Source organism: Pogona vitticeps, chromosome 5, assembly GCF_051106095.1.
Source record: "Pogona vitticeps strain Pit_001003342236 chromosome 5, PviZW2.1, whole genome shotgun sequence".
Lineage (NCBI taxonomy): Eukaryota > Metazoa > Chordata > Lepidosauria > Squamata > Agamidae > Pogona > Pogona vitticeps.
Genome location: NC_135787.1, coordinates 124,854,887 through 124,866,586, shown reverse-complemented (window position 1 = coordinate 124,866,586; position 11,700 = coordinate 124,854,887).

Genomic DNA, 11,700 nt, shown 5'->3' with positions numbered 1-11,700 from the left:
TGCGGAATCGGATGGGCAGCCAGTGCAATGCGGCCAGAGTGGGCGAGATATGTTGGAATTTTCTCACCCCACTAACGAGTCTGGCCGCCGCGTTCTGCACCACCTGAAGTTTCCGCAGCAGCCTCAAAGGTAGCCCCACCATGACACCACCATGACACCAATCATCTAAAATGGAAGCTATATCGCCATACTTAATACACCCTATAAGTAATGTGACATGGCATTGCCACCTGCACATTATTCCTAAGTTCCAGTCATTTGTCATGTACAGCTTTTTTTGTTTACCAAACAACAGAGACAAAAATTGTCCCAAGATTTTTTTTTGCTAATGTTTCCCTTTAGTAATACTGTAATAATAGGAACAACCAACAAGGTTGAAACATTCCCACTGACTTTCTCAATGGTTGAGGTTTTGGGTTTTATCATTATTACGATTTTAATCAAATCCCTGTTTGTAGGGCTTCTCTGCCCTCGAGTGGATTGCAGTAACGCTGTATTCTAAATACTGTAAGGAGAGGCCCACCCGGAGCGCATGAATCCAAGCCAAGAAAGTGAGATGAAGATGGGTATAATTTAAGACAGGAGGGAATGCGGAACATTCCAAACTAACAAGTGGAGGCCTATGAGCAAGAGGAGTTTAATAAAAAGGCAGGGTTGCTTCAGGTGTTTCTCCCACTCTGTAAATCATGACCAATTGATTGTGGCATCTCAACGTCTAAATGACACAATCAAAAACAGCATTTTTCCCAGAAAACTCACTGCTAGGTGATACTTTCTCATCAGGCTGTGCCAATTCACCTGAGGACACCTTAATCCTTTTCCCTCCTATACTCAAACAAAAAATCTTTCTCTCACAGTTCACTCGAGGTAGTTTCTCTGACACACTAAACACAGCCAGATTTCATACTTTTTTCCCCTTCACAGTGTTGAAGGAGTGAGCTGGATACACAAATCTGCATATTTTCAGATCCCAGGTCGACTGGGGCCAAACCCCTTTATTCAAGCAACAACTGTCGCACTATCATTAGGCAAGAGGAAAAGGGAACGGGGGAGCCATGTCGTCTTAGTACAAAATCCAAAAACAAGAATAACTGATAGTATTATTTAAATAAGTCATTTTAAATCTTTTTTTTTGCCGCTGCCAGAAACACAATATGAAAGAAGTGTAGGCCAAATCAGGATTGCATAAGTTGCATAACACACCTTATTAGGTGATGTGTGAAAATTTGTTTTCAATCTGTGGCCCCCTTCAAATGTGTCATGGGACCTCCAGGGGAGCATATGGGGCCCATTGAGAATGACTGATTTAGACCATTCAAATGTGAAAAATTGCCATGTTTTTGAATCCAGATCAACTTTTCTTCAGCCCGAGCATTGTGGTGCTTCTGCTGAGGAGTTTGAAGGAGAAGAAACACAGAAGTCCAGAAATCATCTTGACCACAACTAGTCTAAACTGTTTGGAGAAGTTTTCTTTCTTTCTTTCTTTCTTTCTTTCTTTCTTTCTTTCTTTCTTTCTTTCTTTCTTTCTTTCTTTCTTTCTTTCTTTCTTTCTTTCTTTCAGACATAGTTCCCAGGATGGGGGATTCAGGCTGGTGAATCTTGGTATTGCAGTACAAAGACAGGTAACATTTCCAAATGCTATTGGAGGAGACAACATGTGGAAATTATGTGATGGTTACCTTCTTTTTGATGCTTGAGTGACTTCGTAAGTGCCTTAAAGCTTCTCAGAGAGATTAACTGCTAAATGGACATTCTAAATACTGTAAGAAGCAGCCTATATTTAATTATCAGATGGCAACAACAAAATAGTGGCTATTTCCATCTTTTCCTGGTTATAGGCCTCTCTTTCTTTTCTTGATGCAACATCTATCTATCTATCTATCTATCTATCTATCTATCTATCTATCTATCTATCTATCTATCTATCTATCTATCTATCTATCTATCTATCTATCTATCTATCTATCTATCTATCTATCTATCTATCTATCTGTCTGTCTGTCTGTCTGTCTGTCTGTCTGTCTGTCTATCTGTCTATCTATCTATCTATCTATCTATCTATCTATCTATCTATCTATCTATCTATCTATCTATCTATCTATCTATCTATCTATCTATCTATCTATCTATCTATCTATCTATCTATCTATCTATCTATCTATCTATCTCTGCAGCTAGAGGGCTAAACCATTGAGCTATCCAGCAGTTATATAAGTCTTATTTAGCCCCATGACATATTTTAGTCAGTTACATCTTTTTTCCTGTCTCAGGTACATATTGTCATATGAGACCCTGTCTTAGTTACACATTTAGTTTTGTCTCTTATTGGACTTCTGCATGAGATTTATTACATAGTTATGCTTCTCAGTCCCTGTCTGACAACTTCTGACTGACACCTGACTTACATAGCAGCCTGGCTGACTACAGAATCATTCTGATTGGTTAGATTCATATTATATGCAAATAGAACATTCTGGTTCTAGCAAACACATTTAAACATTCATTCATTTATACTTTTATACACATTCTGTGTTGCAGAAATATATATACTGTATACATACCATGTTTCCCTGAAAATAAGACAGGGTCTTATATTAATTTTTGCTCAAAAAACCAAAAAAACAAAAACGCAATAGGGCTTATTTTCAGGGGATGCTTTATTTTTATAGTCATGTCATCTTCTTCTGGTTGCTGCACAATGGTGGATGGCAGGGTTTCACTTAACTGGGGCTTATTTTGAGGGTAGGGCTTATATTAGGAGCATCCTGAAAAATCATACTAGGGCTTATTTTCATGTTAGGTCTTATTTTCAGGGAAACAGGTTATCAACAGACACTGGGGTGCTTTTGGTAAACAAAACCAATGACACGTTGAAGCCATGCCATGTATATTCTGAGAAAAAGGATTACCTCACACGCTACACAAGAGTGAACATGTGGTATGAGTCACGTGTATTTGAACATGCCTGCACTTACCAGGGAGAGAGAGAAAGAGGGAGGGAGAGGAACGGAAGCTGCACCAAACCCTTCTCCAGGCAGTTAGTCACAAATTGAGGGCTATTAATCACTAATTAAGGAGGAAAAAACCCACCAACAACAAAAACTCCTTTTACATCAAAAGTGCTGGTTCATGTGCCAATCTGTCTACAGCCAAGGCAAGGTACAATTATTTAGAAAACTTGATTTTTTCTTGTTTCCTCAGGGGCTAAAGATGAGATGGGAATATTTTGAGAATTGTTTCCCAGATCCTGCTGTTTATTTTTCCTTCATGTGGCCATGAACAGATCTGCTGGTTCCCTCATGTCAATTATTTTTGTCCCCAGTTTCTTCCTTCAGGTGAAGATACAATTCTTTGGTTGTTGTAGGTTTTCTGGGCTGTTTGGTCGTGTTCTTAAGGTTTTTCTTCCTAACATTTCACCAGTCTCTGTGGCCAGCATCTTCAGAGGACAGGAGTCAGAATTCTGTCTGTGCTCTGGTGCAATTTGTTGGATATTTGAGTATTTATAGCTGTGGGATCAGCTTTTGTCCTTTTTAGAGATTGGGTGATTATGGTGATCAGCTTATTTTTTTTTGTGGGTGGGTGTATTGTTGTGATAATTGGGAGAGATGATCTGTCACTGTGATTGATGGGTATCGTTAGCTGGTCTCTTGTGTGCTGTGATCACTGGTCCTTGTGGCTGGGTAGAGTTTGTTGACCTTTTGCTGGCTGTATTTTTCACTGCTGGGAGCCAGGTTTTGTTGAGTTTTAGAATTTCTTCTTTTTTGTTGAAGCTCTGCTGGTGTTTGTGGATTTCAATGGCTTCCCTGTGCAGTCTAACACAGTCTGATCACAACAATACACCCAGAACAAAAAACAAGCTGATCACCATAATCACCCAATCTTCTGAAAAGGTCAAAAGCTGATCTCACAGCTATAAATACTCAACTATCCAACAAACTGCACCAGAGCACAGACAGAGTTCTGACTCCTGTCCTCTGAAGATGCCATCCACAGAGACTGGTGAAACATTAGGAAGAAAAACCTTAAGAACATGGCCAAACAGACCAGAAAACCCACAACCATCGGATCCCAGCTGTGAAAGCCTTTGAGATATACGGTTCTTCATTACAAAAGTGGCAGGGCATGCTCACGTGAACTCTGACCCTTAGCAGATCAAGGCTGTTTAGAAATCCTACTATACTATACCCATGGTTCTGACCAGAAGCCTAGCACAACTGGCAAAATTTACTTTTTTAATACTATGATTCCCACAATTCCCCCCACTAGTATGACTCGTAGTCATTTGTAGATTCTAAGAGTTGTAAATGAAAAAAGTATCTTCTTCCAAAGTCAGGATTAAATATACACAGAGAGAAATATTCACATGTTCTTAATATAACTTATGGTAAATACATTGATTGGCAAGCTTCCAGGTCATCTGTGAGCTTGAGAGGCATCTGTGACTCCTGTGTGCAACACATATACAAACATCTATGGCTTGGAAATGGGGATGAGCACCGCACCCTAGAGGCGGACATGACTGGAATAAATGTCAAGGGGAACCTTTACCTTTACATTTGCAACAGGGAGTGATTTAGTCTGGGTTGGTTTGAAACTTTGGGGAATGATGGATTACTCCTGTTCATGTGGAGAGTGCTCCTGCAGCCCCTGTAGTTGTGACCTAGTCAACAACATGTTGGCACTAGATTGTACCATTTTGATCTGTCTGGTCACAGGGGGCCCCTCCCCTTCTCACTCCCACCTCTTGTATTCTCTTTTCCAGTCAGTTGGGAAACAGTCTACTTCTGTTTGCTTGCTGGTTGTTATGAATGCTGGATTTTTATATACTTAGGTGGTGGGTACAGAGTGTTGTGTTCCAGCCCTGTATTTCTTCTTTTCTTTTCTTTTCTTTTCTTTTCTTTTCTTTTCTTTTCTATCTATCTATCTATCTATCTATCTATCTATCTATCTATCTATCTATCTATCTATCTATCTATCTATCTATCTATCTATCTATCTATCTATCTATCTATCTGTCTGTCTGTCTGTCTGTCTGTCTGTCTGTCTGTCTGTCTGTCTGTCTGTCTGTCTGTCTGTCTGTCTGTCTGTCTATCTGCCTGCCTGCCTGCCTGCCTGCCTGCCTGCCTGCCTGCTTGCCTGCCTGCCTGCCTGCCTGCCTGCCTGCCTGCCTGCCTCTCTGTCTATTATAAGTAGCATAGCACTTAATTGATACAGTGCAATCATGGGAAAATTGTTTCTTTAAAAAAATCTTTTTAAAAAAATGGCCTTTTTTCACTTCAAAATAGGATGGGCGTTGTCATCCACAGTCATGGCCAGATGATACCCACCTCTACACATCACCACTGATGTGCTGGAAGAAAACATTCCTAATCCCACATTGGAGGAATCTATGTGATTGCACATCAAGAAAACCATGTTTATTTGGACCAATCCTAACCATTCCAAATAAACAGTAGGCTCTGGGGTGAAGTGGCTCCCATTAGGGATGGGCTGGCATGCTCTAACAAGAGCATTGAGAAGTAGCCATTTTTAGAGCAATCCCAGGTGTTCTAGCAGGGGGCTTGTTGTTTAGTCATTAAGTCATCTCCAACTCCTCATGACCCCAAGGACCAGAGCACGCCAGGCCCTCCTGTCTTCCACTGCCTCCCAGAGTTTCGTCAAATTCATGTTGGTAGCTTCAGTGACACTGTCCAACCATCTCGTCCTCTGTTATCCCCTTCTCCTTTTGCCTTCACACTTTCCTAACATCAGTGTTTTTTCCAGGGAGTCTTCTCTTCTCATGAGATGGCCAAACTATTGGAGCCTCAGCTTCAAGATCTATCCTTCCGGTGAGCACTCAGGGCTGATTTCCTTCAGAATGGATAGGTTTTACCTCTTTGCAGTCCAGGGGGCTCTCAAGAGTCTCCTCCAGCACCAAAATTCAAAAGCATCAATTCTTTGGTGGTCAGCCTTCTTTATGGTCCAGCTCTCACTTCCATACATTGCTACTGGAGAAACCATAGCTTTGATGATGCGGACCTTTGTTGGCAAGGTGATGTCTCTGCTTTTTAAGATGCTGTTAAGGTTTGTCATTGCTTTCCTCCCAAGAAGTAGGCGTTTTTTAATTTCGTGTCTGCTGTCACCACTTGCAGTGATCATGGAGGCAAAATCTGTCACTGGCTCCATATCTTCCCTTTCTATTTGCCAGGAGGTGATGGGACCAGTGGCCATGATATTAGTATTTTTGATGCTGAGCTTCAGACCATTTCTTGTGCTCTCCTCTTTCACCCTCCTTATGAGATTCTTTAATTCCTCCTCACTTTCTGTCATCAGAATGGTATCATCTGCATATCAGAGGTTGTTGATATTTCTTCCGGCAATCTTAATTCCGGTCTGGGATTCCTCCAGTCCAGCCTTTCGCATGATGTATTCTGCATATAAGTTAAATAAACAGGGAGACAATATACAGCCTTGTCATACTCCTTTCCCAATTTTGAACCAATTAGTTGTTCCATATCCAGTCCTAACTGTTGCTTCCTGTCCCACATATAGGTTTCTCAGGAGGTAAATAAGGTGATCAGGCATTCCCATTTCTTTAAAGACTTGCCATAGTTTGCAGTGGTCTACTCAGTTAAATGCTTTTGGGTAGTCAGTGAAGCAGTAGTAGATGTTTTTTCTGGAACTCTCTGGCTTTCTCCATAATCCAGCACATATTAGCAATTTGATCTCTAGTTCCTCTGCCCCTTCAAAATCCAGCTTGTACTTCTGGGAGTTCTTGGTCCACCTACTGCTGAATCTTAGCTTGTACGATTTTGAGCCTAACCTTGCTAGCATGTGAAATGAGTGCAATTGTACAGTAGTTGGAGCATTCTTTGGCACTGCCCTTCTTTGGGGTTGGGATGTAGAGTGATCTTTTCCAATGCTCTGGCCACTGCTGAGTTTTCCAAACTTGCTGGCATATTTTTTTTTAATTTTACTTTTTTTATTATTATTATAATAAATGTCCTTTATCTGATCCATCTTTTCACAAAAGGTTCCTTTAATATCTCCAAATTTCTTGAACAGATCTCTGATTTTTCCTTTTCCATTTATTTTCCTCTCTGGCTTTCTCCATAATCCAGCACATATTAGCAATTTGATCTCTAGTTCCTCTGCCCCATCTTGTACTTCTGGCAGTTTTCGGTCCACATACTGCTGAAACCTACCTAGTAGAATTTTCAGCATAACCATATTAGCATGTGAAATGAGTGCAATTGTATGGTAGTTGGAGCATTCTTTGGCACAGCCCTTCTTTGGGATTGGGATGTAGACTGATCTTTTCCTATCTTCTGGCCACTGCTGAGTTTTTCTAACTAGCTGGCAAATTGAGTGTAGCACTTTAACAGCGTCATCTTTTCAATAGTTCCACTGGAATGCCATCACCTCCACTGGCCTTGTCATTAACCAGGCTTTCTAAGGCCCACTTGACTTCACTCTCCAGGATGTCTGGCTCAAGCTCAGCAACCACACTATCTGGGTTGTCCAGGATGTCCAGATCTTTCTGGTATAATTCTTCTGTGTATTCTTGCCACCTCTTCTTGATGTCTTCTGCTTCTGTTAGGTCCCTCCCATTTTTGTCCTTTATCATGTCCATCTTTGCACAAAAGGTTCCTTTAATAACAGATCTCTGGTTTTTCCCTTTCTATTATTTTCCTCTATTTCTTTACACTGTTCATTTAAGAAGGCCCTCTTGTCTCTCCTTGCTTTTCTTTAGAAGTGAGCATTCAATTTTCTGTAACTTTCCCTGTCTCCCTTGCATTTTGTTTCCCTTCTCTTCTCTGCTATTTGTAAGGCCTTGTTGGACAGCCACTTTGCTTTCTTGCATTTCCTTTTCTTTGGGATGGTTTTTGTTGCTGTCTCCTGTACAATGTTACAAGCCTCTATCCAAAGTTCTTCAGGCACTCTGTCCACCAAATCTAGTCCCTTAAATCTGTTCTTCACTTCCACGGTGTATTCACAAGGGATTTGGTTTAGATTATACCTGACTAGCCCAGTGGTTTTTCCTACTTTCTTCAGTTTAAGCTTGAGCTTTGTTATAAGAAGCCGATGATCAGAACCACAATCAGCTCCAGGTCTTGTTTTTGCTGTCTGCATAGAGCTTCTCATCTTTGCTTGCAGAGAACATAATCTGATTTCGATATTGCCCATCTGGTGATTTCCATGTATAGAGTCACCTCTTGTGTTGTTGGAAAAGAGTTTTTGTGATGACCAGCTTGTTCTCTTGACAAAACTCTATTAGCCTTTGCCCTGCTTCATTTTGAACTCCAAGGCCAAACTTACCTGTTGTTCCTTTTATCTCTTGACTCCCTACTTTGGCATTCTAGTCCCCTATAATAACAAGAACATCTTTGTTTTCTGTCAGTTCTACAAGGTGTTGTAAGTCTTCATAGAATTGGTCAATTTCAGCCTCATCAGCATCAGTGGTTGATGCATAAACTTGGATTGCTGTCATGTGGAAAGGTCTGCCTTGGATTCGTATTGAAATCATTCTATCATTTTTGAGATTGTATCCCAGTACAGCTTTTTCCACTCTTTTGTTGACTATGAGGGCCACTCCATTTCTTCTACGGGATACTTGCCCACAGCAGTAGATATGATAATCATGTGAATTGAATTTGCCAATTCCCATCCCTTTTTGTTCACTGATGCCCAGAATGCCAATCTTTATTTTTGCCATCTCCTGTTTAACCACATACAGCTTACCAAGGTTCATAGAACTTACATTCCAGGCTCCTATGCAGTATTTTGCTTTGCAGCATTGGACTTTCCTTTCACTTCCAGGTGCGTCCACAGCTGAGTGTCCTTTCAGCTTTGGCCCATCCACTTCATTAGCTCTAGAGCTACTTGTATTTTTCCTCTGCTCTTCCTCAGTAGCATGTTGGACACCTTCTGACCTGAGGGGCTCGTCTTCCAGCGTCATGTCTTTTAGCCATTTGTTTATGTCCATGGAGTTTTCTTGGCAAAGATCCTGGAGTGGCATTGCCATTTCCTACTCCAGGCGGATTGTGTTTAGTCGGAACTCTCCACTATGTCCTGTCCATCTTTGGTGTCCCTGCATGGCATAGCCCATTGCTTCTCTGAATTACTCAAGCCCCTTCGCCATGACAAGGCAGCAATCCATGAAGGGGAGCAGGGGGCTACGTAGTGGGATAAACTCCTGTGTGTGCCTCTGTTTGCAACAACTTAGGATTTTTATTTGGTGTTCTACTTATTTTTAGATCATTTTCAAACAATTTTAGAGGTATTTTGATAAAAAAAAATTCACATTTTATATCATTAGCCTGTCAACTTGAGGGGGTTCTTTAAAACAAACAAATAATCAAAACAGTAATGAGTAAGATAAAGTAATATAGTAATGTAATGCTAGGCAAAATTGGGAGAAATGAATTACTTTCTGGGACTATACTGACAAGTTATGTAATGAATTATTTTTAAAAATTAGTTTATAAACTCTGGTGCCCATGACTGCTGTTAACTCCTGCTCAGGCAGGATTCAGCTCTATCCTGAAAATCTATAAAGATAATATTGACATTTCTAGCAAATTAGGAGGCAGTTGTTAAATTAAAATCCACAGGCGGTGCGTGACATCTGAGTGAAAGTCAAAGGGAGTTGAATTTAGGTCAAGGCTCTAAATCTGTCATATTTTGCAATGTCTACAGTGCTAGGACATGCTATGGTACGTGTAAAATGAAATATGCCATGAAAGATTGCACTTCTAATGTGGTCTGATCTGCTGGAAGAATTACCTCAGCAAAACCTCTTGAGGCTGAAACCCACCCCGACTCCACACCTCATGTACATTTAGGTTGTGTCTTTGACAACACTGTAGTCGCTTAACAATGCACAGAAGTGCAGAGCACAGGGGGCTACAAGTGAACTGTTGAAGATATGCAACCAAGTTGCACCATAGTTTATTTTTCCTCACAATTTCACTTAGGACCATCTGGAGGACAGTTTCTTGGTAGAGCAGTAGCTAAGCTGATGTTGCCATTAAACAGATTGTGAAATCTTCTCTAAAGAGAGGTTATCATCATCAGAAGCCCCAATGGCAAAATCAGAGACAAGTTTTCAAACGTTTGGCAGGAAAAAGAGATTGTGCAGGGTAGCCAAACGTCTTCATAAGTATATTTTTTTTTAAATGAAAATCCACTCAGATGTCCAAGCAGTGCCAGATAATTGCTATATTAATTGGCTGTGGGGCTTGTAGGGGTTCTGGAGAAAATTTGATATGTTTTGTAGCAGATTTGGATACAGCTCAAGTTGCTTTGCTGACTGAGGCAGAAATTAAAATGGTGCCCCTCCTAAACTTACATACAGGAGCTGCCTGGATGGGCAATCAGTGCTGAAGCACCCAGAAATTTCCATTATAAAGCAATAATGATGTCATTTGTCACCTCCTTCAAAGTTGCCTGTTCCATTTAAACTTAGCAACTATCATCACAGTAGCTGTGGGAGCAGTGGAGTAGGGGAGGACTACTAGAACTGGGCTGCTGACTTTGAGATAATGTGTTGAGGAAAATAAATTCCTGGAAAATAGTTCATTTGTACAGACATACACACAGAGAAGGAAAGAGAGAGATTTACACAGAGAAAGAAGAAGAAATGGATGAGTGGCCTGCATTTGGGCCTGTTCTTGGGGGAAAAGACAAAAATCCTACTACTACTACTAATGCGCCACCAAGCAAATTCTGACTTATGGTGACCCTTTCCAGGGTTTTCCAGGTAGAGAGTACTCAGAAGTGGTTTACTATTTTCTTCTTCTGGGGGGTGCCCTGGGATTGTGCAGCTTGCCCAAGGCCACACAGGCTGGTTCTACATGCAGGAGGCACAGTGGTGAATCAGACTCCCAACTTCTGGCGCCGCAGCCAGATACCTAACATCCCATAATCTTAGTGCAGAGGGAGGGATGTTTCACCCTGCCATGTTGGAATGAGATGTTTTCCGTCTGCCTAAACTACTGGGCTAGTAGGCCTCTCATGATGAGCACCTACTGTTCAATGTTTACTATTATATTGCTGTTGACAAAGCTGAATGTTCCTTCAGGCAAAAGGCTGCTAGGCCATCCGCCTCCCATTCCCTGAGTTTTCAAGGCCAACACCTGGATTTGTGTTGCTGTTGCCAGGGCTTATTCAAAAAGAAAGTTTATGGCTTGTGATGGTGGGGCTCTACTATCTACCTTGTCCCAAAAAGCACAGTGGGCTCATAATCCAGCCCAAAGAGTCAGGAGCAAGAGAAAGTCACTTGGAAGACAGCTGGTAGGGACATGGGGTTCCTTCTGTCAGTGAAAGTAACACACATGAACACTTTCAGGCTGAGCCAGTGAGACTTAGTGCCAGGTAGGAATAGGTGGAGATGGGTTCCCCAAAAATGAAACTTCCTTCTTCTCAATTTGTGTTTGCACTTAGCTTGTTAAGATCCAGAGGGACAAAGCAGTACCCTGAGACTTAAGCTGTCCGAGACCTGGAAACCCTATTCAATGCTGGTAATGAGACAGTGTCCCAGACACAACTCTCTAAGTTGTTGGGCGGGCACTGTGGCAGATACAGTTCTGTCCTCCAACATTTCACTGCCAACCCTGGCTCCCTACATCTGCTGTCTGAAGCACCTCCTTACCCTATCAAATACATTTACCTGTTATTTATTATTAAAAATGACTGCTGGATAGCTCAGTGGTTTAGGTC